The sequence below is a fragment of the Notechis scutatus genome, chromosome 6 (genome assembly GCF_049901735.1).
Source record: "Notechis scutatus isolate UNSWTSFEM ecotype Mainland chromosome 6, rNotScu1.2, whole genome shotgun sequence".
In the NCBI taxonomy this organism is placed as follows: Eukaryota; Metazoa; Chordata; class Lepidosauria; order Squamata; family Elapidae; genus Notechis; species Notechis scutatus.
In genome coordinates this window covers 5,607,923-5,634,638 of record NC_142014.1, presented here as the reverse complement: position 1 = coordinate 5,634,638, position 26,716 = coordinate 5,607,923, and the positions used below count along the sequence as shown (strand labels likewise).

At 38.3% G+C, this 26,716-nt stretch overlaps 2 protein-coding genes across 3 annotated transcripts in view; one reads left to right on the top strand and one right to left on the bottom strand.

The window, feature by feature from the left end:
• The window catches only part of IMMP2L (inner mitochondrial membrane peptidase subunit 2), a 134,321-nt gene that overhangs the window by 64,598 nt on the left and 43,007 nt on the right, over positions 1 to 26,716 (top strand). The window lies entirely within an intron of this gene.
• LRRN3 (leucine rich repeat neuronal 3) overlaps positions 1 to 26,716 on the bottom strand; it is a 41,599-nt gene that overhangs the window by 3,860 nt on the left and 11,023 nt on the right. The window lies entirely within an intron of this gene.

Sequence of the window (26,716 nt, the reverse complement as noted above, 5' to 3'; positions counted from 1 at the left end):
ATCCTGATAAGAACACTGCAAATTAGAAGTGCTGCATAGGTGATTTTATATATATAAACATATATATATATATATATATAACATATATATATATATTTATTTAACTGTCAGATACAGTACCTAATTACATAATATAGAATTTTAATTGCTGTTGGACCAATGTCCCATTTAATCTGAATTCAGTCTGCAGTATTGATCAGCCTGATATATTTAGGAGCCTAGTATCATGGTCCACATTTTCTTCATCTGAAGAAGCAGAGTTTATCATTGAGATGCTAAAGTGCCAAAATTAGAGAAACTTAGGTCCGCATTTTGCCATCACCTATTCTAGTATAGAAATTTGGCTCTTCAACTAAGGTAACCTTCAGGAACTACACATTGGCAACCTATAGAGTCAAAGGCTTGCCAGGCTGTTTACATGGGGAAAAACCTGACTGCAGCTGAGGTTTTTGCTAAATCTGACATCACTAAAGGAGAGATATTCATCTTCAGCTGTGTTTGAAAAGAAAGGAAAAAGAAATATTAGTATCTATGGTCTTCCCAGTAGGAGACTCAGTGCTAACACAACTTATATGATAAATTTTATCTTCATGTTTCTTTATATTCTACTTTTATTTGATTCTTGGACCAAATCTGCCATTTGCTGCAACCTTTCCTTTTTACTTACTTACTGTTATTCATATTGCTAGCAAGAGCCTTGATTATCATATTGAATTAGAATACTACTATTGCATAGGTCCTTAATTCTTGGGCAAAAAACCTAGATATCAATATATGCATTTACAAATTGATGATTGATTTATAAATTTTTCTCTGTGATTTTTAACCAGCCTATCTACATTTGGCTGGGACTGAGTTGGACAATATAATGGAATGGCTTTGTCCTGTTTAGTCATATCTGGTATGCATTCAAACTATTTATGAACTATTTATGAAAATCATCATGTATTTAGCATAATAAGAAGCATGAATTCCTCTGCTATCTCCACTTAAGTTAGTTAACTGCATTCCCAGTATTTTCAAAATTCGTCTAAAATAGTTTACTGGCGAAACAGATATTTCCTCTCTTAAACTTACTTCCAATGTATTTTGGTTAATGTAGTCTAAAAAGAGTTACAGTTCTAGTAATAATTACCTTATATCCATTATCTTCATTTGTATATGCAAAAGTACTCCTAGAATTTAATCATGAATTTGTCTATGGTAAATTCTGTTGGGCAAACTGTGATATTCAAAGCTTTGAGAATGGCTTTTGATTCTTAGCCTTTTAGAAACTCAGGGAAAACACCTTATAATTCAACAATAAAGGAATCTAAGCAATCTCATAGTTACAAGTTCTACTATTAAGCTACAAGCATTTCATAGCTAACATTTATCTTAACTAAACTTTTAAGTATTACAGTGAACAATGTTAACATCACCTTAATTTATTATTACTTGTTTATACTAAGAAACAAAGTCCTTCATCACCGTTTTAATGTTATATTCTGTGAGCTGCAGCTGTAGCAAGTTGGCTAGGAGGTTCTAGGCTAGGACAGTGGTCACCAACCAGTGGGCTGGGGACCACTGGTGGTCCATGAGAAAAATTTGGTGGTCTGCAGAGAAAAGTCACCCCAAAGCACCCCCCAATTAATCCAGGCTGCGGGGGAACATAAGGCTGTGCCATCCACATGGCCCACAGGAACACAAGGCTTGCATCGCTTGCATTGCGAACAAAATGAGGAAGAGAGGGGAGCGGGGAAAGGGCGGGGGAAAACTTGCTCCATTCACCCCACACGCCTCGCCTGGCCACTGGGCTGCTTCTTTCCACTTCTTTCTTCTTCTGCTTTTTGGCTGCACGCAAGGAAAGCAGCAAAAGTCTTTCTTTCTCTCCCCCAGACTCTTGACAGAAAACCACTGTCAGTCAAAATTCATATTAGTGGTCCGCAGGATTTAAAATTATGAGTTTGGTGGTCCCTGAGGTCCAAAAGGTTGGCAACCCCTGGGCTAGGACCAGGAGCAGATGTTGCTTGCTAGCAATGAGGAAGAGGTGAAGTCCACACCTCTTGCGGATCCAGAGACATGTAGAGCAGAGAGGAGACAGGCACTATGCCAGTCAACAAGATTATTCCTGAGGAGCAGCTCTCATGAAGGGCTGCACTGGCATTGTCTACTTTACCCTGCCCTGAGGACTTGATTGTTGCTGGAGCAATGTGCCCAGTTCTGTGCCTTGTGTGTTTGTGCCATGTATCTTGGCCTGTTTGACTCCAGGACTGCTTTCCTGGACTTCATGTGTGCCATTGGATTTGCTTGGAATCTGGACCTGTGCAACAGGACTGCTTTCTGAAGATTTGTTTGGGGGGTTAGAATAAACACCTGCAGAGTTGTTCGGAGAACTGGCAAATACCACTTCTGACTGGAGATTTTACAGTATCCTTCTCCTGCCATGCCCACCAAGCCACGCCCACCAAACTGGTAGTAAAATATTTTGAATCCCACCACTGCTTGGAAGGGACTACCATCAGGTCTCAGGAGACTATATAACTTCTTCTAGACCATGTTTTTAGAAAGAGGTAGGTCTTTTAGATAAGTCAGATATTTTAGATGTCTATTCTACTGATAAAAGGGAGAGAGACATTGAAAATACTGTTCAAATAATGTGTTTATCTTCTGCAATTGTTCATTAGATCATGAATGGTGACCAGATGAAAACTGAAGACAAAGGGCATCCAAAATGTTGATTCAGATCAGAGCTCTCATATGAAATCAAATGATCGGCATTTTGGTAAACAAAGCAACTACCATCAACACGATAATGTAACCTTGAACGGCTGGAACATGGTAATTAAATCCAGGCAAAACTTCTCCCATGGTCCAAAGGGAAAGGGAGCAGGCAGAGCTAATGAGCTATCTTAATTGTGACAGTCTTAGCTTGGCAATAAACGTGACAGAATAAAACATAATCTTTGACATCAGCTGTCACACTTGGCCACCAAAATTCTGTGAGCACACTGCAGTTTTTGAAATTCAGACATTTCTTTTGCAGAAGTCACTTAACGATCTTGGTAGCAACATAAGTTTTGGGCTCAATTGTGGTTAGGGTTAGAGACTAACTATTGTTTTGTATGTAATTTAAATTGTGGAGCATAATATTACTCTGAAACCTGAAATTACATTTTTTATAAGTGGAGGAAAGTTGTAGTAATATAAGCCATTGGCAAAACATTAAGCTGTGGTATTTTTTTTCTAATATAAAATGGGTATAATTATATGAAATGAGAGTACAAAATTATATTGCTAATCAAAATTAATGAACTCTCTTGTGCTTAGCTCATATCTTTCTTACATTTTCTTTGAGAATTGAATATTTTATCAAATAGACAGACAGATAGACAGATTCCTTGTTTTGTTTAATTTCTGGCATAATTAAAAAAAAAAACTGGATTAAGAAAGGTTGTGAAGCCTCCAATGCTGCTAATGTCTAAATCTTCATAAAAATAAAGGGCAACATGGAAATAAAAATAACATAAACTTCAATTGAGCAATTTTATTTTACTGTTTACTGCAGAAGTCTATGTAAGTGGAGTTTGGTGTTAAGACATCAAATATTATCATAATGCAAATGAGAGACACTGATTCTTTTCCCTAAAAATGCAATTGGGAATTTTAGTGTGAGAAAAAAAATACTGTTTTCTGTTTATATGTTCTTAGCAGTGTTTTACAACTTAAAATACAAATTGCACTGTACAGTTATATATCATTAGTTGATATTAGATTAGTCAATATGTCTTACCTTAACAGTCTGGCACAATCAAATAGGAAAGAAACAATAAGGAACTACTATTTTCCTGTAACAGGTGACCTTTTCAAAATTCAGTGATGTTTTATTTACATCCATTTCCAGTGTTACTTGAGAATTTTCTAACTTGTAATTTTACATACAAATTTCTAAAACTTTTTTTCCACAAAAAATATGAATTGTTATATTTTAAGCGTGCAAAACATGGAAATTCTTAATTCACACTTGTGTTATAATAACTTGATGACCTGGATTGTAAATCAGCCATGACAAACAGGAGAACGGAGCTGGAAAGCAGGTTAGTAGGGTGGGGAGAGATGATTTTTGGTAGATGATTTGTTTTCTCAGTTCAGTCACTTTACTTCAGTCATCTATCATCAGTTGTATAAAAATGAAGTGATGGAGCTTTATTCAGATTTATTCTATGAAAATTGTTGGAAAAATCAACAGATAGAAAGTTGATAACAGAAGAAAAAGCTGGCCTCTTATACTGTATATTAACAAAATAAGGCTTTAGGTGGTTATTATATTGTTTTTTAAAAAATGATTACAAATTTACAATTTTAGCTATTGGGTATAACTCATAAATTAGATCTGGATTAGCAGGATACATACAGACAAATGTAGATCAAAAATAAGAACAAATATGAATGAAAACCTAATCTGTAGAATTGAATTTCTAGAATTTGCAAATATATGTTCAAAGTAAAGTTTCCAAATGCTTTATTTTTTTAATTACTAAAATATTTTTTTAAAGATGCTATGGTCTAGAAGGGGTAATACAGAAATATTGCAGAACTATGTGCATGAATGAGTTGTATTTAAGCCATCTGGATAGTTGAAAAAGTAATTGTGGGATAGTAGAATTGACAGGTGATCATTGACAAAATCCATTACTCATTAGAATGCTTTTCTGTGGAACCTCAGACATTGACATTCTGGTCTCTGCAGTGCTTTATATTAACTGGAGGTTTGGTTTTGTTTGTTTTGTTTTTTCATATGCATAAATTACCAGTTTCTAGATATATAACCGTATTCAATTACAGGAAAAATGATTTGTATTTATTTTTAATTACAGTTTTGCTCAGCTGAACACTTCATTAATGCTATTGCATGTTCAGCTGATTTTATTTTTTGCATTATTGGCAAAAGAAATTGCATTTCCAAACCTGAACTTCTTATATCTGTATAATTGGATAAAGATCTTAAATTATTTGACTTGTATAATCTATATAGCATACTTCATTCTTTGCTGCTATGGATCAGCATGCTGCAAGTTTCCTAGCTGACAGTGCATATTTCCTGTTTTTAAATGGAATTCATGTATCATGTTCAGAAGAGTAACTAAAAAATTCTTGGGAGTCTTTCAACCCAAAGCAAAAGCTGATTAATTGTATTTTAAAACTTTTTAATTTTAGAAAATAAAAGACTACATGAATGATAGTAATGAAATAACTTGAAGCTAATTTAGGGTCAGAATGACTATTATATTAAATGCTTAGTGTCCAGGTAACATATCTTTTTTTCAAAATTGAGTAGTAATTTCACTTGGTCTAAATCCAGACGATCATGCATGTAGATTCTAGAATAGAATAGAATAGAATAGAATAGAACAGATATGCAGAAAAGACTGAGTAGTAAGGTTTGAAAGTGCATCCCCATTCAGTGAGTCAATAAAATGTCTGAGGTTAAGGATACAACAGTACAAAGAGGGAACTTCTATTGTTCATCTTACATAGAAAGGTGCATATGTTAAAATATCATCAATGAAGATCACTTTATATCAATATAAATTTGATGTCTGTTGTGCATGTTTTCATGGTGCCTACAGAGAAGACAAGTTTTGTCCTGAGAGAGTAACTTATTTTTTTAAAAGGTACTGGGTATACTTTCCTTATATAAACATTAATGTTGATAATTCAAGGATAAGGCCTGGTGTATAATTTATCTGCAATCCACATAAAATGAATATTCCAGTTATCTGATTCATACAGGATTACTGGCATGTACATTGAGGTGTGCAATTCCTGCAGAATGTAGAAATAAAAAAGCTAGAAACATTATGTCATGAAAACTCTTTGATGTGAAGAGAACAGTGTTTCAGAGACAAATCTTTAGTGGTTTCATTATAGCTATCAAATTACGCCTCCCTGGTTTTTAAATAACAAGTCTATACTTATGATATTTAATCAGAGAAAGAACTGCATTTATAAAAACTCATAATCAAGATTATTATTTCGGTAACTCACCAATTAAAATGTTTTCTTCTTCTGAAAAGCCCATAGAAATAAAACTGTTATTAGTGCACATACTTTTATCTTTTTTAATCATACTTTTTATCATACTTTTATAAGTCTTTTATCTTATAAGTAGGGCTTTCTTTTGGAAATATTTATTTGAGGCACTAATTGTAAAGTGTACAATTTCCACTGGAGAAGGAAATGGTAACCCACTCCAATATCTTTGCCATGAAAATCCCATGGGCAGTATCAAAAGGCAAAAAGATATGACTCGGGAAGCTGAGCCCCTCAGGTCAGAAAGTGTCCAATATGCTACTGAGGAAGGGCTAGTATTAGTAGCACCAGAAAGAGTGAAGCGACTGGGCCAAAGCTGAAAGGATGCTCAGCTGTGGATGCATCTGGTAGTGAAAGGAAAGTCCGATGCTGTAAAGATCTATTCTCCACAGAAACCTGGAATGTAAGATCCATGAATCAAGGCAAGCTGGACATGGTCAAACAAGAGATGACAAGACTGAATATCAACATCTTAGGAATCAGCGAACTAAACTGGACAGGAATGGGTGAATTTAATTCAGATGACTATCAGGTATACTACTGTGGGCAAGAATCCCTCAGAAGAAATGAAGTAGCCTTCATAGTCAATAAAAGAGTAGGAAAAGCAATACTGGGATACAATCCCCAAAATGACAGAATGATCTCAGTTCGAATCCAAGGCAAACCATTCAGTATCACAGTAGTCCAAGTCTATGCCCCAACCACTGGTGCTGAAGAGGCTGAAGTTGACCAGTTCTATGAAGCCCTACAGCACTTTATAGAATTAACACCAAAAAATGATGTCCTTTTCATCATGGGGGATTGGAATGCTAAAGTAGGAAGCCAAAAGATGACCAGAATAACAGGCAAGTTTGGCCTTGGAGTACAAAATGAAGCAGGGCACAGGCTGGTAGAATTGTGTCAAGAGAATATGATAGCAAACTCTTTTCCAACAACGCAAGAGACGGCTCTACACATGGACATCACCAGACAGTCAACACAGAAATCAGATTGACTTTGTGCTCTGCAGCCAAAGATGGAGAAGCTCTATACAGTCAGTGAAAAAAAGACCAGGAATTGACTGGCTCACATCATGAGCTTCTTGTCGCAAAATTTAGGCTTAAAATGAAAAAAGTAAGGAAACGCACTAGGCCACTCAGGTATGAACTAAATCATATCCCTGATGAATATACAATAGAGGTGACAAATATATTTAAGGAATTAGATATGATAGGCAGGGTGCTGAAGAAGTATGGACGGAGGTTCACAACATTGTACAAGAGGTACCAACTAAAACCATCCCAAAGAAAAAGAAATGCAAGAAAGCAAAATGGCTGTCTGAGAAAGCTTTGCAAATAGCTGAGGAGAGAAGGGAAGCAAAAGGCAAGAGAAAAAGAGAAAGATGCACCCAATTGAATGCAGGATTCCAGAGAATAGCTAGAAGATATAAGAATGGCTTCTTAAATGAACAGTGCTGTCAGCCTTCAAGATTTTCTCCCTTTGCTTTGCATCTTTCGGCTATCATAAGTAACGGGGGGAGGAGGGGTAGAATGGTTATGGGAAGTGAGATGGAGGTGTTACAAACCAGAACTGTATAAACTGGGGGGGTAACATTCTTGCTTGGGTTTCTATTCTATGCTATGCGCAGCTGCAACTCTTTATCAAACTATGTTAACGTCAACAGACAGAAGCCTCATCACCACCTGGAGATGCCCACATGATGATATACACAACTTTTAATTGGATGAACCAATTGAACTATTGGGGGTGGGAACACTGCCATTACTTTGTATATGTGATTTACGCGCCCGTTTTCTCAGATTCAGAATTCTTTTGTTGCTACCACTTGATTTCCAGTAAAAGATATCTTTTCTCTGATTAAAGGAGTCTAAGTATTTCTTTCTTGGATTTTGAGTGGAGCACCAGCTGACATTATTCTGAATCTCTCATTACAAGCCCACCTGGAGAATTAACAAATTTTCTTCCGAGGGGGTCTCAACACAATGTCAAATCCAGCCAGCGACCAAGAAGACCTGGGAACAACTGGAGAACAAGATTCTCTGCTGCTAGAGGAAGCAGGGGAAGCTGTCTCCCAAGCAAGTTCGCTGGGCGCAGTACTTTAAACGCTTTAATTTTTCATTGAAGTACATTCCAGGGGGGAAGAACTTCATGACGGATGCTTTATCTAGATTACCTCAATATAATAGTGCTCGCCAAGAAGTGGTACGGCCGATTGTCCCAACCAAACAGTTGGCAGCTCCAGTGGTTACCAGAGCCCAGAAAAAGAAGGAGGTTGATTTATCAAATGATTTGATTGCACAATTAAGAGACGCTCTAAAACTTGATGATTGGTTCCTTGCTCACTCAAATAACTGTATGGTTAGAGATGGATTGGCATGGGTGGGGGCCAAATTATATATGCCAGCGAAGCTGAGAAACCACATATTACAGCAAGCTCATGACTCTAAAGCCGCTGGTCATTTTGGATTTGTGAAAACCTTACACTTGGTTAAAAGGCAATTTGGGTGGGCTATCTTGAAAAGGGACATTGAAACTTATGTAGCTAGTTGTTCTATCTGTGCCTCAGCCAAACGGCCTCCTGGTAAACCAGCAGGCTTACTACAAAATGTGGCTAGACCAACAGCTACATAGAAGGAAATCTCTATGGATTTTATAGTGGAATTACCTGAAAGTGGGGGGAATACAGTTATTTGGGTAGTAACTGATTTGTTTTCCAAACAGGTACAAATAGACTAAAAATAATACTGAATGAATATATACATAAAGATTAAAACGAATTTCTTCCCAATAGACAAATTAGGAACAACTTAAGAATTGTGTTAAATGTCTTGGAATACTACAAAGCCCATCTAGAAAAACAAAAAGCCCTTGTATTCTTGGATGCACAGAAGGCCTTTGACAACCTAAAATGGCAATTTCTAATTCAACAAATTTATAATATGAATTTCGGACTAAATTCGAAAACATTGTGACTACAATTTTCAACTCACAAAAGGCGAATATTATGATTAACGGAGAGTATACATGCCCAATAAAAGTACAGAAAGGAGTTAGGCAGGGGTGTCCATTATCTCCCCTGCTCTTCATATTATCTTTGGAAACATTGCTTACATGAATTAGACAGAACCCAGGAATAAAGGGGCTGAAAAATAAGAAAGAAGAATACAAACTGCAGTCATTTGCGGATGATATGTTTTTTTTTAATAGAGGAACCAATTGAAACAGGTCAAGAACTGCTGAAAGAGTTAGATCAATTTGGGGAAGTTGCAGGACTTAAAATTAATAGGGAAAAAACAAAATTAATAACTAAAAATCTAACAGAAAAACAGAAATTAAAACTGGAAAGGATAATGAGACTACAAGTGGTAAAAAAAATTAAATACTTAGAAATTTGGCTGACAGCTCATTGCAAAACCCTAATGGAAAATAATTATAGTAAATTATTACAACAAGTCAAAAAAGACTTAGAGCTATGGGTTAAATTGCAAATCTCCCTATTAGGGAGGATTGCAACTATTAAAATGAACATTCTTCCTAAATTTATCTATTTATTCCAAACAATACCAATAAAAATATATAAAAATTATTTTGTGGAACTTAATAGTTATAGGATAACCACCAAATTTATTTGGCAAGGCAAAAAACCAAGGATAAATCTAAAGGCAATGCAAGATATGAAGAGCAGGGGGTTATGGCACTCCCAAATTGGGAACTATACTATAGCACAGCCTCCTTACTTTGGTTGAAAGAGTGGGTAAACTTGTTGAATAAAAGAATCTTATTCGTAGAAGGCCATGACTTATGGAGGGGGTGGCATGCATTTTTATGGGACACCGGAAAAACCAAACAGAATTATTTCCACAGACATATAATTAGAGACTCTTTATTGGCTAATTGGAATAAAATAAAATAAAAACATTATCTAAAAATTCCAATTTGGATCTCAACGATGGAGGCGATGATACATCCAAATAATTTGGATCTTAACAAGATGATAAAATACAAAGACCTTCTAGATGCGCAAGGAACTTTAAAATCTTGGCAGGATCTCCAAGAACAGGGGCTATGAGTAGACCGGTGGGCTTACCTGCAAATTCAAAATAGATACAGTCAGGATAAGAAAAACTTAGGAATTTACGGTAAGCTACAACAACTAGATAAAATCTTATTCGGTCCAGATAAAAATAATATAACCAAATTCTATAATTATCTATTAGAGATAGAATTAGAAGAGGAAGTAGTCAAAGGCAACATGATAGCTTGGAGTAGAAATATAGGACGCAGCATCACATTATCAGAATGGGAAAATGTCTGGATCAGGAATAATAAAATCACAAAATCAGCAACATATAAAGAAAATGCCTATAAAATGTTTTATAGATGGTACCTCTCCCCTTCAAGAATAGCGAAGATGTCTCCTAACATGAATCTGAATTGCTGGAAATGTAAAAAGAAACACGGAACATTCTTTCATATGTGGTGGTCCTGCACTGAAACCCAAAGATACTGGCATAGAATTAAAAAAATGGTTAGAGGAAATAATGATGAGCAAATTGAATTAAAACCAGAATTCTTCCTATTAGGGATATTTAATAGGCAATTTTCTAAAAAAGCTAAATATATAATGTTGCACATTCTTACTGCAGCCAGATTAGCCTTCGCACAGTGTTGGAAACAAGCTGACATTCCAACAGAGGAAATGATCATTCAAAAAATAACAGCCTGTGCAGAGATGGATAAATTAACCCTAGCAGTTAAGGATAAAGAATCATCAGAATATTATAAAAGCTGGCAATGTTGGTATGATTGGATAGAACAAAAATAGAAAATATATTAGTAAATATTGTTAAATTGTAATAGAGGTAGTAATTACACATTTGCAACAAGACTTATTTGTAAATATGACACCATTAATGACAACAAATAAGGAACCATAGACTGTTGATAATGGAATTGTTTGTTTTTATTTGTTTTCTTTTCAGTTTTTTTCTTTATGTTGTGTATGTGTTTGTTTGTTATTTTAGTTGTATAATCAGTAAAGTTTGCTTTAAAAAAAAAGTTCGCTTCAAACTCAACATTAAGAAAACTAAGATCATGGCATCCAACCCTCTCAATTCCCTGCAAATAAATGGAGAAGAAATGGAGTTAGTGACAGATTTTATTTTCCTAGGCTCCAAGATCATCGCAGATGGGGACTGCAGCCAAGAAATTAAAAGACGCTTACTCCTGGTGAGGAAAGCTATAGCAAATCTAGGCAGCATACTGAAAAGCAGAGACATCACCCTGCCAACAAAAGTGCCTATAGTCAAGGTTATGGTTTTTCCAGTTGCAATGTATGGCTATGAAAGTTGGACCATAAGAAAGGCTGAGCACCAACGAATTGAGGCCTTTGACACTGTGGTGCTGGAGAAAACTTCTGCAAGTCCCTTGGACTGCAAGGCAATCAAACTGTTCAGTCCTAGAGGAGATCAACCCTGACTGCTCTTTGGAAGGCCAGATCCTGAAGATGAAACTCAAATACTTTGGCCACCTAATGAGAAGGAAGGACTCACTAGAGAAGAGCTTAATGCTGGGAAAGATTAAGGGCAATAAGAAGAAGGGGATGACAGAGAATAAGGTAGCTGGGTGCAGTCACTGAAGCAGTAAGCATGAGCTTAAATGGGAGTAAGGCTTGGAGGTGATTGGCCCTCCCATAAGGCATAAAGGAAGAGCGAAGGGACATGAACCTTTGCAGGAAGCAACTTTGTTCGCACTGGTCGGTTTGAAACCTGAAGCTCCATGTTGAATTTGTGCTCTGTTTGGCATTGTACAACAAATTGACAATTTAGTCATTGGCAGCATTTCAAGAAAGATAATGGTGCGTGCTTATCAGACTTATCCTGAAGGACTTTGGCAGACATCTGTGGGACTATTTACAAACTGTTTGAGACTCATTACAGGCTGTGAATGACGATAATTCACAGCCATTGAAATAAAATAAAAGGTTTTTGGGACTAAAGTGTGTTTGTTAATGTCTCAGGAAGCCTTGGTCAGAATAGGAAGTTACTTGTTGTTGGTTTCTCTGTTTGTTTGAATTTATCAGCCACCTAACTCCAATAGACTCTGGGTGGCATATAAAACTGGAAAATCCATAAAAACAGATACACATCAAACAACTGGCCAGACTAAAACAATCTTATAAATATCACAATGAAACAAAATTAAAATGTAAACAAAGACCCTAAACAAACTCTTCATACATCAGCCCAAGACTGGGTTCCAATACCAGGTTTTCAGAGATTTCTTGAACATATAAGAGAGATGGTGCAGTCCTTATCTCTGGAGAGATGCTTTTCAGAGAGTGGGGACTGTGACACAGAAGGCAAGTTACCTATGAAGTAATAAAGTGGGATTAAAGACCTAATAAATAAATAAAATATGGTGGATTTTCCTAGTACCACAAGATAGCAGCATTTAGTAGTCCCATCTGCTGCACACCCATTCTGCTGGGAGGTAAGGACCAGACAGAAATTATTGGAAAGAAGTGGTCCCACACATATGCGGGCTTGATGTCATACAGAACTTTTTAGGTAATAATCATCCCCCTTGAATTACACTTGGAGATGACTGGCAGCAATGCAGCTTGTATAGCAGTGGTGAGCAGTAGGCTCATGTAGAGCATATTGCAATAATCCAATCATAAGGTGACCAGAACTTGAATATTTGTCTGAATGGCCTGTCATTTGAGGAAAGGGTACAATTGGTACACAAGATGAATTTAATTTAATTTATATTTTCTGTGTGTGAATGTACCATATTAGTAATCTTCCACAGAATCTGAAGAAAGATACAGTTGCTGTAGACCAGGGGTCAGCAACCTTAAACACTCAGAGCCACAAAGGTCCTAACCGGAAGCCCCCATTCCATCTGGAGCTGACCAGAAGTCTGGTTCCCCCACCATAGAGTCTCCTCCGACTGTGGCATCCTTTTTCTTTTGCTGACCGGAAGTCCGGTTCCCCCACCATAGTGTCTCCTACCATGGCGTCCTTTTTTCCTCTGCTGACTAGAAATCCAGTTCCCCCACCATGGAGTCTTCTCTTAGCACCGTGTCCTTTTTCCTTTTACCGAGCAGCGACCAGGTGCTGCAGCAGAGGGATGAAAGAGCCACATGTGGCTCCAGAGCCATAGGTTGCTGACGCCTGCTATAGACATATATGATTTGAATCTTTTGTCAAGTTCAACCTGCTAATCTCATTTCAAGGAAGCAGATGAAAAATTAAATGTGGAAAAAATAATTATCACTGATTATGTCCATTGCATGTGCTTTTTTAAAAAAACATTGCATAATATGACTATAAAAATTGTATAGTGAAAGATTGGGAGTGTAACTTCCTCAAAATATAAGTAATTAAATTAGCAATAGCACAAATTGTTATGATATATGATACAATAATAAAAACAATAACCTTTTTTCTAGACAATAAATTAAACCTTGATCGTATGAAATTCTATTGTTCAGTCTTTTATTTCCAATTTAAAAGCCAAGCCTGAGAGTCTACACCATTCGTCAAGTCAGCTTTTGACGCTGAACACATATAAGACCAGAGATGTCAAAAGCAGGTGGTCACTGTTAGGTATAACATTGATACCAAATATGGTTTGGGTGAATAAATATATAAAACTTAGATATCATGGTTTAAGTGCTTGTCACTTTAAGCACAATGCAGCAGGCAATTAGCCGATTAAGGGTGCGGTTAGAAGTTACAATATAAGGAAGCTTTAGAAGCTGGAAAGTTTACTGTGATGCTGTCTGAACTGTCTGTCTGTAACTGACTGTAACTGTGTGCTGCTGCGACTAACTGAGATTACTGACTGTGAGTGCCTGTGACTGAACTGTTATTGTTTGCTACTGTTTGCTGAATATCCAGCGTTTGTTTCTCTGGAGAGTGAAACCGGAGGAGGAGAAGATATCTTTATCGGCTGATAAAGATATTGCAAGGACTCTTAACTTGGACTATACTAGTGAGTCTTACTGGATGGAAATACTGTGAATGACTTAATGGACTGAATGACAATGTTTAAACTCTAACTGGATTAAAAACTATTTAAACTACAAACAGTGTTTGTGTTCAGTGTGTGTATACTCATTGGGCCCTTCCTGGCTTGACTACTGCTGCAATACTCTTCTAGGGGTTAATCCCCAAACCCTAACATTGGTTATGGGCCCAGCAGCATAGTCTAACTAACCAGGATATAGCAGAGAGAGTTGGTGTGAGTTGCACATTACTGTAAAACAAACTGTTTTAATTAGTTTAAAATAGTCAAAATATCTGAAGAGTAATGGCACAAGTAAATTTGTCACAACTGTCCATGATATCCAGGCTGGATGGAACAAACTATGTTTCATGGTCAATGAAATGTAGTTTACTTCTACGCAGAGAAGGTTTGTGGGACATTATAGCAAACCCACCAGATGTGAGTAGCTGGGATCCTGCTAATGATGATGATAACGAAAAGTTACAAGACTTTAAACTGAAGAATGAGCAGGCTTTATGCATCATAGGACTGACTCTCTGTGATCAGCAGCTTGTCCATATTCGTGGAGAAGAAAATGCTGCAAACTGCTGGGAGAACCTCAGGAAGATTTATGTTCGGGACAGTGTAGGAGCACATATAAATCTTACACGGAAGCTTTTTCGAACGCATCTTCAGAGGAATGGAGATATGTTAGTTCATTTAAACTGTATGAAGAGCATTTTTCAAGATTTGCAAGAAAAAGAGCTTATATTTAATGAACTGCAGCAAGTCTACATAATATTATCTTCATTAGATCAAAGCTATGATGACTATGTGACTTCGTTAGAGGTATTGCCAAAAGAAAGCCTCTCATTAACCGAGATTACAGGCAGGCTACTAGAAGAAGCCAGAAGAAGGCGTGAGCGTGACGAGCTGAGAGAAGATAAGAAAGAAGAGAAATTATCTTCAAAGCTTGAAAGAAACCAGCAAAGCAAAGTACAGCACATGGAAGAAGAAAATTTATCTTCAACAGCATACACAATTAAAAAGTGTTTTAATTGTGGAGGCAGAGGACATTTGGCAAGGTTCTGCAAAAAGAGAAAAAGCCAGAATGTAAAAAAAGCCAAAGAAAGCATTTGAACTAGCCACGTTTAGCAACTCTGATGTGAAGAATAATTTATGGGTGGTTGACAGTGGCGCATCCCACTGCATCACAAGAGATAAGACAAAATTTATAAAAATGTCTAAAAGCTCTCAACATATATCTCTTGCCAACGGCTGGAACCTGAAAGCGAAAGGTCAAGGTTTTGCACGTTGTCCGTACATAAACCAGGATATAAAAATGTTGTATGTACCGCAACTAAAGTTTAATTTGCTTTCAGTAAGGGTATTAGATAAATTAGGTTATGTAATTACTTTTAAAGATAATAATTGCATAATTGAAAAAAATAACAAAAGGGTAACTGCAGCTTTAAATGGAACATTATATGTCTTAGATAATAGTAAGAAAGGGGAGGCTCAAACTGTATTTAATAATATAAAGCCTCATGATGAATGTATCCATTTATTGCATAGGCGTTTGGGGCATGTAAATTTTAAAATGCTAAAACGTACAGTTGAGTTATCTGAAGGAATAAGGTTAAAACATTGTGATAAATATTTGCGTTGTAATGTTTGCTGTGAAGATAAGAGCAAAGTATTGCCTGCAAATAGGCTAAATGGTTTCAAAACAAAAGAACCTTTAGAAGTAGTATTTGCAGACATAATAGGTCCAAAGAAACCCAGTATGGGAGGTGCTAGATATATACTGAGCATTATGGATCATTATTCTAGATATGGGTTTTGCTATTTAATGAAAAGCAAAACTGAAACATATCAACATTTTTTCAATTGGCTTAGGTTTGCTGAAAGAAAGGCTAAAAGGCAACTGATAACCCTGGTGACAGATAATGGCACGGAATTTATTAATAACAAATTCCAGAACAGACTTAAGGTAGCTGGAATAGAGCATAAGAAGTCTGCTCCATACAGGCCAGAACATAATGTTTTTATTGAAAGAAGAGGCCAAACACTACAGGCAATGGTTAGAACAATGTTAAATGATTCTGGGTTACCTGATTCTTTGTGGGGAGGCTACAATGTGTGCTAATAACATATTGAACAACGTTGTTAATACAACAACAGGTGAAATTCCATTCACCAGGTGGCATGGCAGGAAACCTGATCTAAGTTACCTGCACACATTTGGTGCACCAGCATGGGTGCATATTCCTGCACAACTCAGAAAAAAAGGGCAACATAGAGCTAAAAGATTTTTCTTCGTTGGTTATCAGGCAAACCATAGGGCATATAGATTTTGGGAGAAAGGCACATCTAAAGTGTTATGTAGTGCTAGTGCCCAATTTCTAGAACATGAAGGATGGGAGAAATTAGAAAAGGATGCCAATAAAGATGTAATTATTGAATCCTATAGAAAACCCATTAGTTATCCCTGTAACTTTAAAAATAAAGTAAAGAGACAAATACAGGATGAAATAGTGCCCATAAAGGAAGAAACAGATTCAATAGCTGAACAGGATGAGGAAGATGAACAGGTAGTAGTTCAACAAAGTCCTCCTGTAAGCCCTGTAATTCCCAGAAGAACTACACGTGTATCTAGACCGCCTGATAGGTACCAGGCTAACACAGTGTGCCAGATTAATCAAGTTCCTAATTCTGTTGAAGAAATTAAAAAGTATCCTAATAAGGAAAAAGAAAAATGGTATGCAGCAATGAATAAGGAACTAAATTCTTTAAGAGATATGAAGGTGTTTGAAAATGCCAAATTACCTGCAGGAAAGAAATCCATTGGCTGCAAATGGATATTTAAGGTAAAAATAGATAAGGATGGTAATTTAATCCATAAGGCAAGGTTAGTAGCCCAAGGTTTTAGGCAGAATGCTAATGACTATGATGAGGTGTTTGCACCTAGTCTTAAGGCAGCAACCTTGAGGGCAGCTTTAGTGTGGGCAGCTAGTAAAAACTATATAGTTAACCATTTAGATGTGGAAACTGCTTACTTGCACGCCCCATTAAAACATATTATTTATATGAAAAACCTGATGGTATTAAAAGTGAAAATAAGGATAATAATGATTGTTGGTTGTTAAAGAAAAGTCTCTATGGTCTTAAACAATCAGGCTATGAATGGAACCAGTATATTGTAAAGGAACTAGACAATATAGGATTTAAATCTGGTTTAGCCGATCCATGTCTGTTTAAGAGGGAGACAAATGGGAAAGTATCATTATTATTACTATTCACAGATGATATTGCTTTGATAACTGAAACTAATGATGAAGCAAATAAAATAATAGCATCATTAGGAAAGAGAATAAAGATCAAGCAATTAGGGAGATAAAGAAGTATCTCGGTTTAAATATAAAGAAAACACGGAAAGGTTTTAAGATATCTCAGGAAGATAAGATAAGCAAATTGCTAAAAGATTACAAGATGGAGCTTTGTAAGCCGGCTAAGACTCCAATGAGTCAGGAGTTTAGCAACACTGATGTACAAAGCCCTGAGTTTGATAAGGTGATTTATCAATCTTTAATAGGTAGTTTGAGTTATATTAGTAATTGGTCTAGACCAGATATATCGTACTGTGTGAATCAGTTGGCTAGATTCAATTCTGCACCATGTGAAAGACACTGGATTGCAGCTAAGAGGATATTAAGATATCTTAAAAAGACAATGAATTATTCATTGTATTTAGAACCAAAGGGTGATTTAATTCTGAGTGCATATGCAGATGCTAGCTTTGCATCAGAAAGAGACACTAGAAAGTCGACTTCAGGAACAGCCATAATGCTGGGTAATACATTAATAGGCTGGAAGTCAATAAGACAACAGCATATAAGTTTGTCTACTATGGAGGCAGAATTCTCCTGTTTATCATTGTTATGTACAGAATTAATAATGTATAAACAAATGTTAATTGATATAGGTATAACTGTAGATTATCCTATAATTATACATGAAGATAATCAGGCAGCAATTCAAACGAGAGCGGAAGGGCCCCAGAGTATACACACACTGAATACAAACACTGTTTGTAGTTTAAATAGTTTTTAATCCAGTTAGAGTTTAAGCATTGTCATTCAGTCCATTAATTCATTCACAGTATTTCCATCCAGTAAGACTCACTAGTATAGTCCAAGTTAAGAGTCCTTGCAATATCTTTATCAGCCGATAAAGATATCTTCTCCTCCTCCGGTTTCACTCTCCAGAGAAACAAACGCTGGATATTCAGCAAACAGTAGCAAACAATAACAGTTCAGTCACAGGCACTCACAGTCAGTAATCTCAGTTAGTCGCAGCAGCACACAGTTACAGTCAGTTACAGACAGACAGTTCAGACAGCATCACAGTTTGTCTACTATGGAGGCAGAATTCTCCTGTTTATCATTGTTATGTACAGAATTAATAATGTATAAACAAATGTTAATTGATATAGGTATAACTGTAGATTATCCTATAATTATACATGAAGATAATCAGGCAGCAATTCAAATGGCCACAAATATTGGAGTAAAAACAAGAAGCAAGCATACAGATCTAAGATACCTAAACGTGAGACAATCTGTAAGAAGTAAGATGATTCAGCTAGAGTACTGTATGTCGGAGGACAATTTAGCTGATAATTTTACTAAAGCCCAAGGTGCCAGTAAGCACCAGGAGAGTTGTGAAAAATATGGGATAAGATTGTAAGGTATTATATATTTATTTCACCCAAAAGGGGAGTATGTTAGGTATAACATTGATACCAAATATGGTTTGGGTGAATAAATATATAAAACTTAGATATCATGGTTTAAGTGCTTGTCACTTTAAGCACAATGCAGCAGGCAATTAGCCGATTAAGGGTGCGGTTAGAAGTTACAATATAAGGAAGCTTTAGAAGCTGGAAAGTTTACTGTGATGCTGTCTGAACTGTCTGTCTGTAACTGACTGTAACTGTGTGCTGCTGCGACTAACTGAGATTACTGACTGTGAGTGCCTGTGACTGAACTGTTATTGTTTGCTACTGTTTGCTGAATATCCAGCGTTTGTTTCTCTGGAGAGTGAAACCGGAGGAGGAGAAGATATCTTTATCGGCTGATAAAGATATTGCAAGGACTCTTAACTTGGACTATACTAGTGAGTCTTACTGGATGGAAATACTGTGAATGACTTAATGGACTGAATGACAATGTTTAAACTCTAACTGGATTAAAACTATTTAAACTACAAACAGTGTTTGTGTTCAGTGTGTGTATACTCATTGGGCCCTTCCTGGCTTGACTACTGCTGCAATACTCTTCTAGGGGTTAATCCCCAAACCCTAACAGTCACCATGGCATCATATAACATATCTGGACTTTTTTCCCCTTTGCTAAACCAGGCATGGGCATGGCCCATGGGCTGGGAGCATCTGGCCCATGGGCTGGGAGTTTGACAGCGCTGCAGTAGACTTTCCAAGAAACAAAACAGTCAATGATGCTCCAAGCACTATAAAAAAATAAAAGAATTGTTGCAGCCCAAGTACTAACTGTAGATGAGATGAATAGAAATTGGTCATATTTCTTATGATGAAAAGTTACATCAATATTTGCTGATTCTTCTATGTGGATCATTCAGATTAGACCTTACACAATTAATTGCAACTACTACTTTTCTCTGATTCTTAACCTCTACTCAAAGCTCTTCAAGGGTAACAAAACATTTGTCTATTGGTTTTCACCTAGCTCTTCATGTAGGAAAAAGTGGGATTAAATGTTCATGCTCAGATTAACAGAGTGGCCATCTGGGAAACTGTAAGGGTCTAACCCGCGTCACTTTGGTCTGGCCCCCACCATCCCAGCAGGTGGGCACACGCACAGGCCCAGTTCTCTATCGCTGAGTGCCTAGCAACTAGTCTGTGGGACAATGGTAAAAAAAAATAGTTTAGACCTTCCAACCTCGCGAGATTTTTTTGTGTGTGAGAAGTTGGAAGGTCTGAACTATTTTTTTTTTTTTTTTACCATAGTCCCACAGACTACTTTAGTTGCTCTGCGTGTGGCGGTGGTGGCAAAAGGAGCTAGAAAGGTTAGTGAAGGGATGTGTCTGCCCTGGGTGGCAGGACAGGGCTTGTGAGGCAGCTCTGTACCCACTTCCTTGCTTTGTCCTCCAACCCCCTCCGCCTCACTTCGTTCTTTGCCACATCTTCTCCTTGCTCACTGCCGTAACTTAGCAGGAGGCTGAGCAATGCACTGGTGCAACAGCCGCAAGGGGGAAGTGGAGTATGAAGCAAGGGGAGGGGAGCAGAGCTGCCCCCCTCGTCCCATACTGGCTTACCTGAACGCCCTGCCAGCCAGGCACTGAAGTGCTGCAATTGCCGCCACAGCTAGACAGAGACAGGAGGGGGGCTCTCCAAGCTCTGTGTGTGTGTGAGAGGGGGGGGGGAGAGAGAGCACGATCCTTGCTTTAGTTGCGGCATTCAAGCTGCTGGCAGTCGGGGTGGGGGAGGAAGAGCTAACTGAGCAGTCATTTTTCTCCTCATCCTCCCCACTCATGCAGTGCAGGATCTGCGGGACAATAGGGCCTCTCATTTCTCCCCCGGTGTGGTGAATTCCAGCTTCAGTCAGGGTATATAAGCTTCTGGAGGCAAAAGCCACCTAAGCAGCCATGATTGGCCCCTCCCCCAGCCAGCCAGCCCGCAAGCACTGCCTGGCCTGCTCTCTGCCAACCGGGGCAAAGCTTTACCATTCTTCTCTTTGTCTTCCCCATCCAAGTGGCAGCAGGCTCCGCGGGACAGTGTCTCATTCCTGCCCCAGAGCAGCAAACTCCGGTGGGCTGGACACGGGTGTGAAGGGCCTGTTCTTGCAGTGCTTCCTCCCTCAGTTGAAGGCTTCGTTCAGCCTTCAAACAGTAAGGCTGGCCATGGAATTGGAATCGGCCGGTTGCAGGAACCAATTCCGTCCATGGCCCTGGTGTGCTGCTCACTTACATGAGCCAGGTCCTTCACACCCATGTCCGGCCCACCAGAATTTGCAGCGCCAGGGCAGGTATGAGACCCTGTCCCGCAGAGCCTCCTGCCACTTGGGCAGGGAGAATGAGGAGAAGAACGCCGAGGCTATGCACTAGCCAGCAGGGAGCAGGTCAGGCGGTGCTGGCTGGTTGGGGAAGGGGCAATCATTAAGTGATTATTTTGAACTTTAATAAAGTATTTTAAAATTAAAAAAATAATAATAAGTGGCTGCAGCCACCAGCAGCTTAAATGTCCTGACTGAAGTTAGAATTTGCCACGCTGGGGGGAGAAATGAGAAGCCCTGCTGTCTGACAGAGCCTGCACTGTTTGAGTGGGGAGGATGAGGAGAAAAATGGCTGCTCAGCTTGGCTCTTTCGCCCCACACCACCACAATTTGAATGCCCCGACTAAAGCATGGATCTCTCTCTCTCTCATACATACACACACATACACACAGAGTTTGGAGAGCTCCCCCCTCTATCTCGTTGCGATGGCAGTTGCGATGCTTCAGTGCCTGGCTGGTGGGGCATTCAGGTAAGCTGGTGTGGGGTGAGGTGAGGCAGCTCTGTACACCCCTCCCCCACTTTGCTTCGTACTCCACACACACACACCTCACTGCTCAGATTGCTCCTGTTGCCCGCACCTTGGCTGAAGATCGCTCTCTCTCCCATATACACTCACAGACACAAATAGAGGTTTCACTGGATTGTTCCTGTCTCTCTCTCACCCCATTTGCATGCAAGCATGCTCCATGGGACAACAAGGTCTCATTATGTAGTTAAGTGAAAATAATTGGGGGGGGGAGGAGCAGGAGACTAGCAACACTTTTCATGCCGAGAATGAAAGTTTCTGGGTCCCTGACTCTGCAAAAGAGGATGGGTGCCTGCAACTGTGCAATATTATAGCATCCAGGAGTGTCCATTCTCGGTACAAAAAGCGTTTCCTAGCCAGTGCTCCTCTTCCTTCCTCAAAGCAAAGGCAAAGAAACAGAGAAACAAAGAGAGACAGATGTTTGGAAGGTAAGCCAGTCCTTGTGGCAGGGAGGGAGAAGCATGAGGTATATCTTAGTGGGTCGGGGAGGCTCGAGGGCCTGTTCTATCACTAGGTCCCCCATGGCCTTCTCCACCCTGAGATACATCATGTGCACATTGGTATTCTTGAATTGTAAGCTGTTAGGAAAGTATCCCCTCCTTGTGTGTTGCAAACAGCTATTTCCAGTGGGGAAAACAGGACAAGGAAAGAGGGGAAGAAAGCAAGGAAGGAAGAAGAAGGAAAGAGGGGAAGGAAGAAGAAAGAATGAATGAAGAGGGAAAGAAAAAGGAGGGAGGGAGGGAAGGAAGATTATAATGAGAGAGTGAGGGTCTGAGATAAATCCTGCCTTAAGTACTTCACCAGCAGCAGCCCTGCTGCATTTTGCCATCCCCTTGTCCCTTCCTCCTGACCTGTCCTGGTAGTCTTCCCATCCTATCACTGAGGATGCTTTGGTTACAAAGCTGGGTCTCCTTGTAAGGAGATGAAGTGGGCCTTCCTCTGACCCACACACTTTGCCCTCCGGCACATACCATGAGCAACCTGGCCAAGGAGAGCGAGCACAGCAGCAATGGGAGCTGGCCTCACCCACCCCGGCAACACCCCCCCAGGCCCCCGAAGTCAACCACAATCCTGATGCGGCCCTCAATGAAATTGAGTTTGACTCCTCTGTCTTAGATCATTATAAAATAGTATGATAAAGCCCAGCTATAATATAGTTCTGTAGATTTGAGTCTTAGGAAAAATAATATCTTAGGAAATATAATGTAGATGGACTTTTTTTATAGTAAAAGTGAAAATCAGGCCAGACAATATTTCCTTCAGACCGTACCAGATACTCTTCTCAGATATAAGATCCTGCATTTCTCATATGATTTTTTTTCTCTTTTCTTTAGTTTGCTTCTGAGCATGCTTTCTCTTCTTCTGTTCTGTATTGATGAACTGTCAGCTCCAGTATATTTTGGATTTGAAGTATTTTCATACAGGTCAGAGATTAATGTTTTCCCTGACATGTTTATATAGTAATAGTTTACAAATTAAACAAAGTAAATAAATCCATGGCATGTTGGGACTATTCCAGGGGTGTGATTCTACCGGTTCGGACCAGTTCTATAGAACCGGTTGTTACGATTCTGCATTGTTCGAACCGGCAAATTGTGCCCCTGGTTGGCCCTGGTCCTTTCCGTCCACCCCACCCCTCCCCTCCCTGCCCAGTCAGTCCTCATCGTGCATGCGCAACATTGCGTGCATGCCCGACGTCACTGCGTTCTTCCCTGCCCAGTCATTCCTTAAAGTATTTTTTCCCCTCCCGATGATCAGCTGTTCCTATGATCAGCTGTGCCGGGATTCCCTTGTTTACTTATTGCTTCGCCCAGGAGGCTTCCCTGAGGCCCAGGAAGGCAAAAAATGGAGGGGAAGTGCAGCTTCCCCACCCCCTCCATTTTTTGCCTTCCTGGGAGCAAAAACGCTCCAGAACAGAGCGCAGGGGGATGCTGCGAGTCCCCCCATGCTCCATTTTTTCCCCTCCTGAGCCCCGGGGAAGCCTTCTGGGAGCAAAAATGCACCCCCAGGAGGCTCCCAGGAGGCCTCAAAATGGAGTGGCAGGGGGGCGCTGCATGCCCTCCCATGCTCCATTTTTTCCTTCCTGAGGCCCAGGGAAGCCTTCCGGGAGCAAAAATGCCCCTCCCCAGGAGACTTTCCTGAGGCCCAGAAGGCCCAAAAAATGGGGGAGGGGGGTTGCTGCCAAAAGAAGAAGAAGCCACACTCACCCAGTCACATGGCCATGCCCACCTAGCCATGCCCACAGAACCAGTTGTTACAAAATTTGAATCCCACCCCTGGACTATTCTGGGCATAACTGATACTTAATGGAAAACATATCAAGACAATGCAAAATGAGAGACCTCTTCTTCCAAAATACAAGCTCTAGGAGAAAAAGAGAACACTACATGGATAGTTTTCAACTGATATTTACAGTAGTGTTATCTTAGAAACATAGATGTCTGTTTAGACCGAATCATAGACACAAATAGTTGCTAAGGAAATGGGTCGGTGTAGCTAAGTATAACACTTGTAAATTATTAATGCTAAAACAGTACCAATTTTGGTATATTTCACTTTACTATTTTCTATCTTTTATGTGTAAATATTTGGACATCTCTAAATGCTATTATTTGAATCATATGCAAGATTTTTAATTATAGATTTAAATCTTGAAACTATCCATATCATATCATTTGGAACATAATTTTCTGGAATTAATTGCATTGATTTTGTGACATTTTAATGTATGCACTTCACAATCTGAGGATGTTATCAATTCTATAGGAATATCTTGTTTTAAGGTCTTAATACAGATTCAGAAGCATTTAACAATCAAACATGAACCTAGCATATACACCCACCCCCCAAAAAAAAAATTCTTTTGTACCTTAGAAGAGCTTTATGGATTATAATTTAATTTCTCTGTCACTGAGGAAACTGATACATCTTCAGGTTTTAGATAGTGTAAAATTATACATTGTCTATAGTCAAGTAAAACAAACAAAATGAAACAACGGGTATGTACTGCATTCCCAAAACCATTAACTCAACTTTTCCTTTATTGATAGGATATCTGTAAAAAGAAGGTAATCACATTTGAGTGAATTTTTTTTGCAAAGTTACATCAAAGGATGAGCTCTATGGAGTCAGGTCTATGCTCCCATGGTAGGTTATAATAAAGTTCAGTTGAAATACATTGTTCCTCAAAGTTTTCTGATCAATATGGCAAGTTGGAGCTATACCTTTTTTGAACTAAGGTACTAAGGATACATCGGAGGGTCTCTGGTAGCAGCTTTTCAGATTAAGAGATTTTATTAAAAAGCATATATTTTTTGTGGGCAGAGCTCATAGAATTACACAAGTCTTGTTAGCTTAACCATTAGTACAGGAAGTTGTAGTTAGAATATCCATATTTTACCTGATACTTGTTCCTATTGTGGAACATATTCCTACTTCATGCTAATCTCATAATGTAAGGTGACATCTGGTAAAACATATCCAGACAAATCTAATATTTCCAGGTAATATTTAAAAATCCCTTTATCCATGCATTCAATATTGGTTCATTTCAAATAGGAATAGAGCAATCAAAGCAATCAGTGTAGTATTCATGGGCAAGCCCACAACTTGTACAAAGACTACAGGCAATAATATGAGCCAGTTAAGACAAGACAATATTTAGAGACACTATTAAGAAAAATTAGAACAAACTCAGAAATAAAAGGAACCAAAATTAAAAAGGAAGAGTACAAGGTACAAGCATTTGTGGATGATTTGGTATTTTTTTATTGAGGAGCCACTGGAGCCCGGACCAATTTTGATATAAGAAATAGAGAATTATGGAGAAGTTTCAGCGCTTAAAATTAGTAGAGTTAAAACTAAAATGCTAGTGAAAAATGTAACGTTAAAACACAAAAAAGAATTAGAAAATGCAATCGGATTACAAATTATAAAAAAGATTAAATATTTAGGAATTTGATTAACGACGAGATGCTCCTCAATAAAAGAAGACAATTATGTGAAATTATTTCATCAACTTAAAAATGATTTGGAAAACTGGGGGACTCTACAGTTATCTTTATTAGGATGAATAGCAACTATCAAAATGAATATTTTATCTAAACTACTTTACCTATTCCAAACAATTCCTATAAAATTAGACAAGAATTTTTTCATGGAGCTAAATAGAATAACCATAAAATTTATTTGGTCAGGTAAGAAAGCACAGATAAAATTAAGAGATTCGCAGGATAACAGAAGCAGAGATGGCTTTGGACTCCCGGATTGGGAACTCTATTATAAGGCGGTGATATTAGTATGGGTGCGAGACTGGATTAATTTAAGAAATAAAAGAATACTAACACTTGAAGGACATCATCTGGAAAAGGGATGGCATGCTTTCCTGTGGGATGGGAGGGGGGGAAATCACACATATATTTTTATAGGCATAAAATAAGGGATGCTTTGATACAAACATGGAGATAGATTTTTTTAAAAAAGCATTACTTGAAAATCCCAGGTTGGCTATCCACCACGGAAGCATTGATTCACCCCAATACAATGGATGTAAACAAAATTTCCCTTAGATAACAAAGGGAATTAAAAAGTAGACAGGAATTGAAGGATCAGGGAATATCTATAGATTGGTGGCCTTACTTGCAACTACAGTCAAGATACAAAAAAGATAGTGAGGAATTTGGAATTGACGTTGAACCACAAAAACTAGATAAACTTTTGATTGGCCCAGATGAGAAATTGTTATCAAAAATACATAACTACTTATTAGAATATTAGCAGAAGAGATTGTGAAGGGATTTGGCATGGGCCAAAAATTTCAGATATAGTATTGACCTAGAGGAGTGGGAAAAAATTTGGAATATAAATTACAAGATAACAAAATCGGCGGCTTATAAAGAAAACCAACACAAAATGTTCTATTGCTGGCACATGATGCTAACAAGGCTGGCCAAGATTTATCCAAACTGCTGGAAATGCAAACACATTTCTGTCATACATGGTGGTTATGTCATGAAGCGAAAAAATATTACA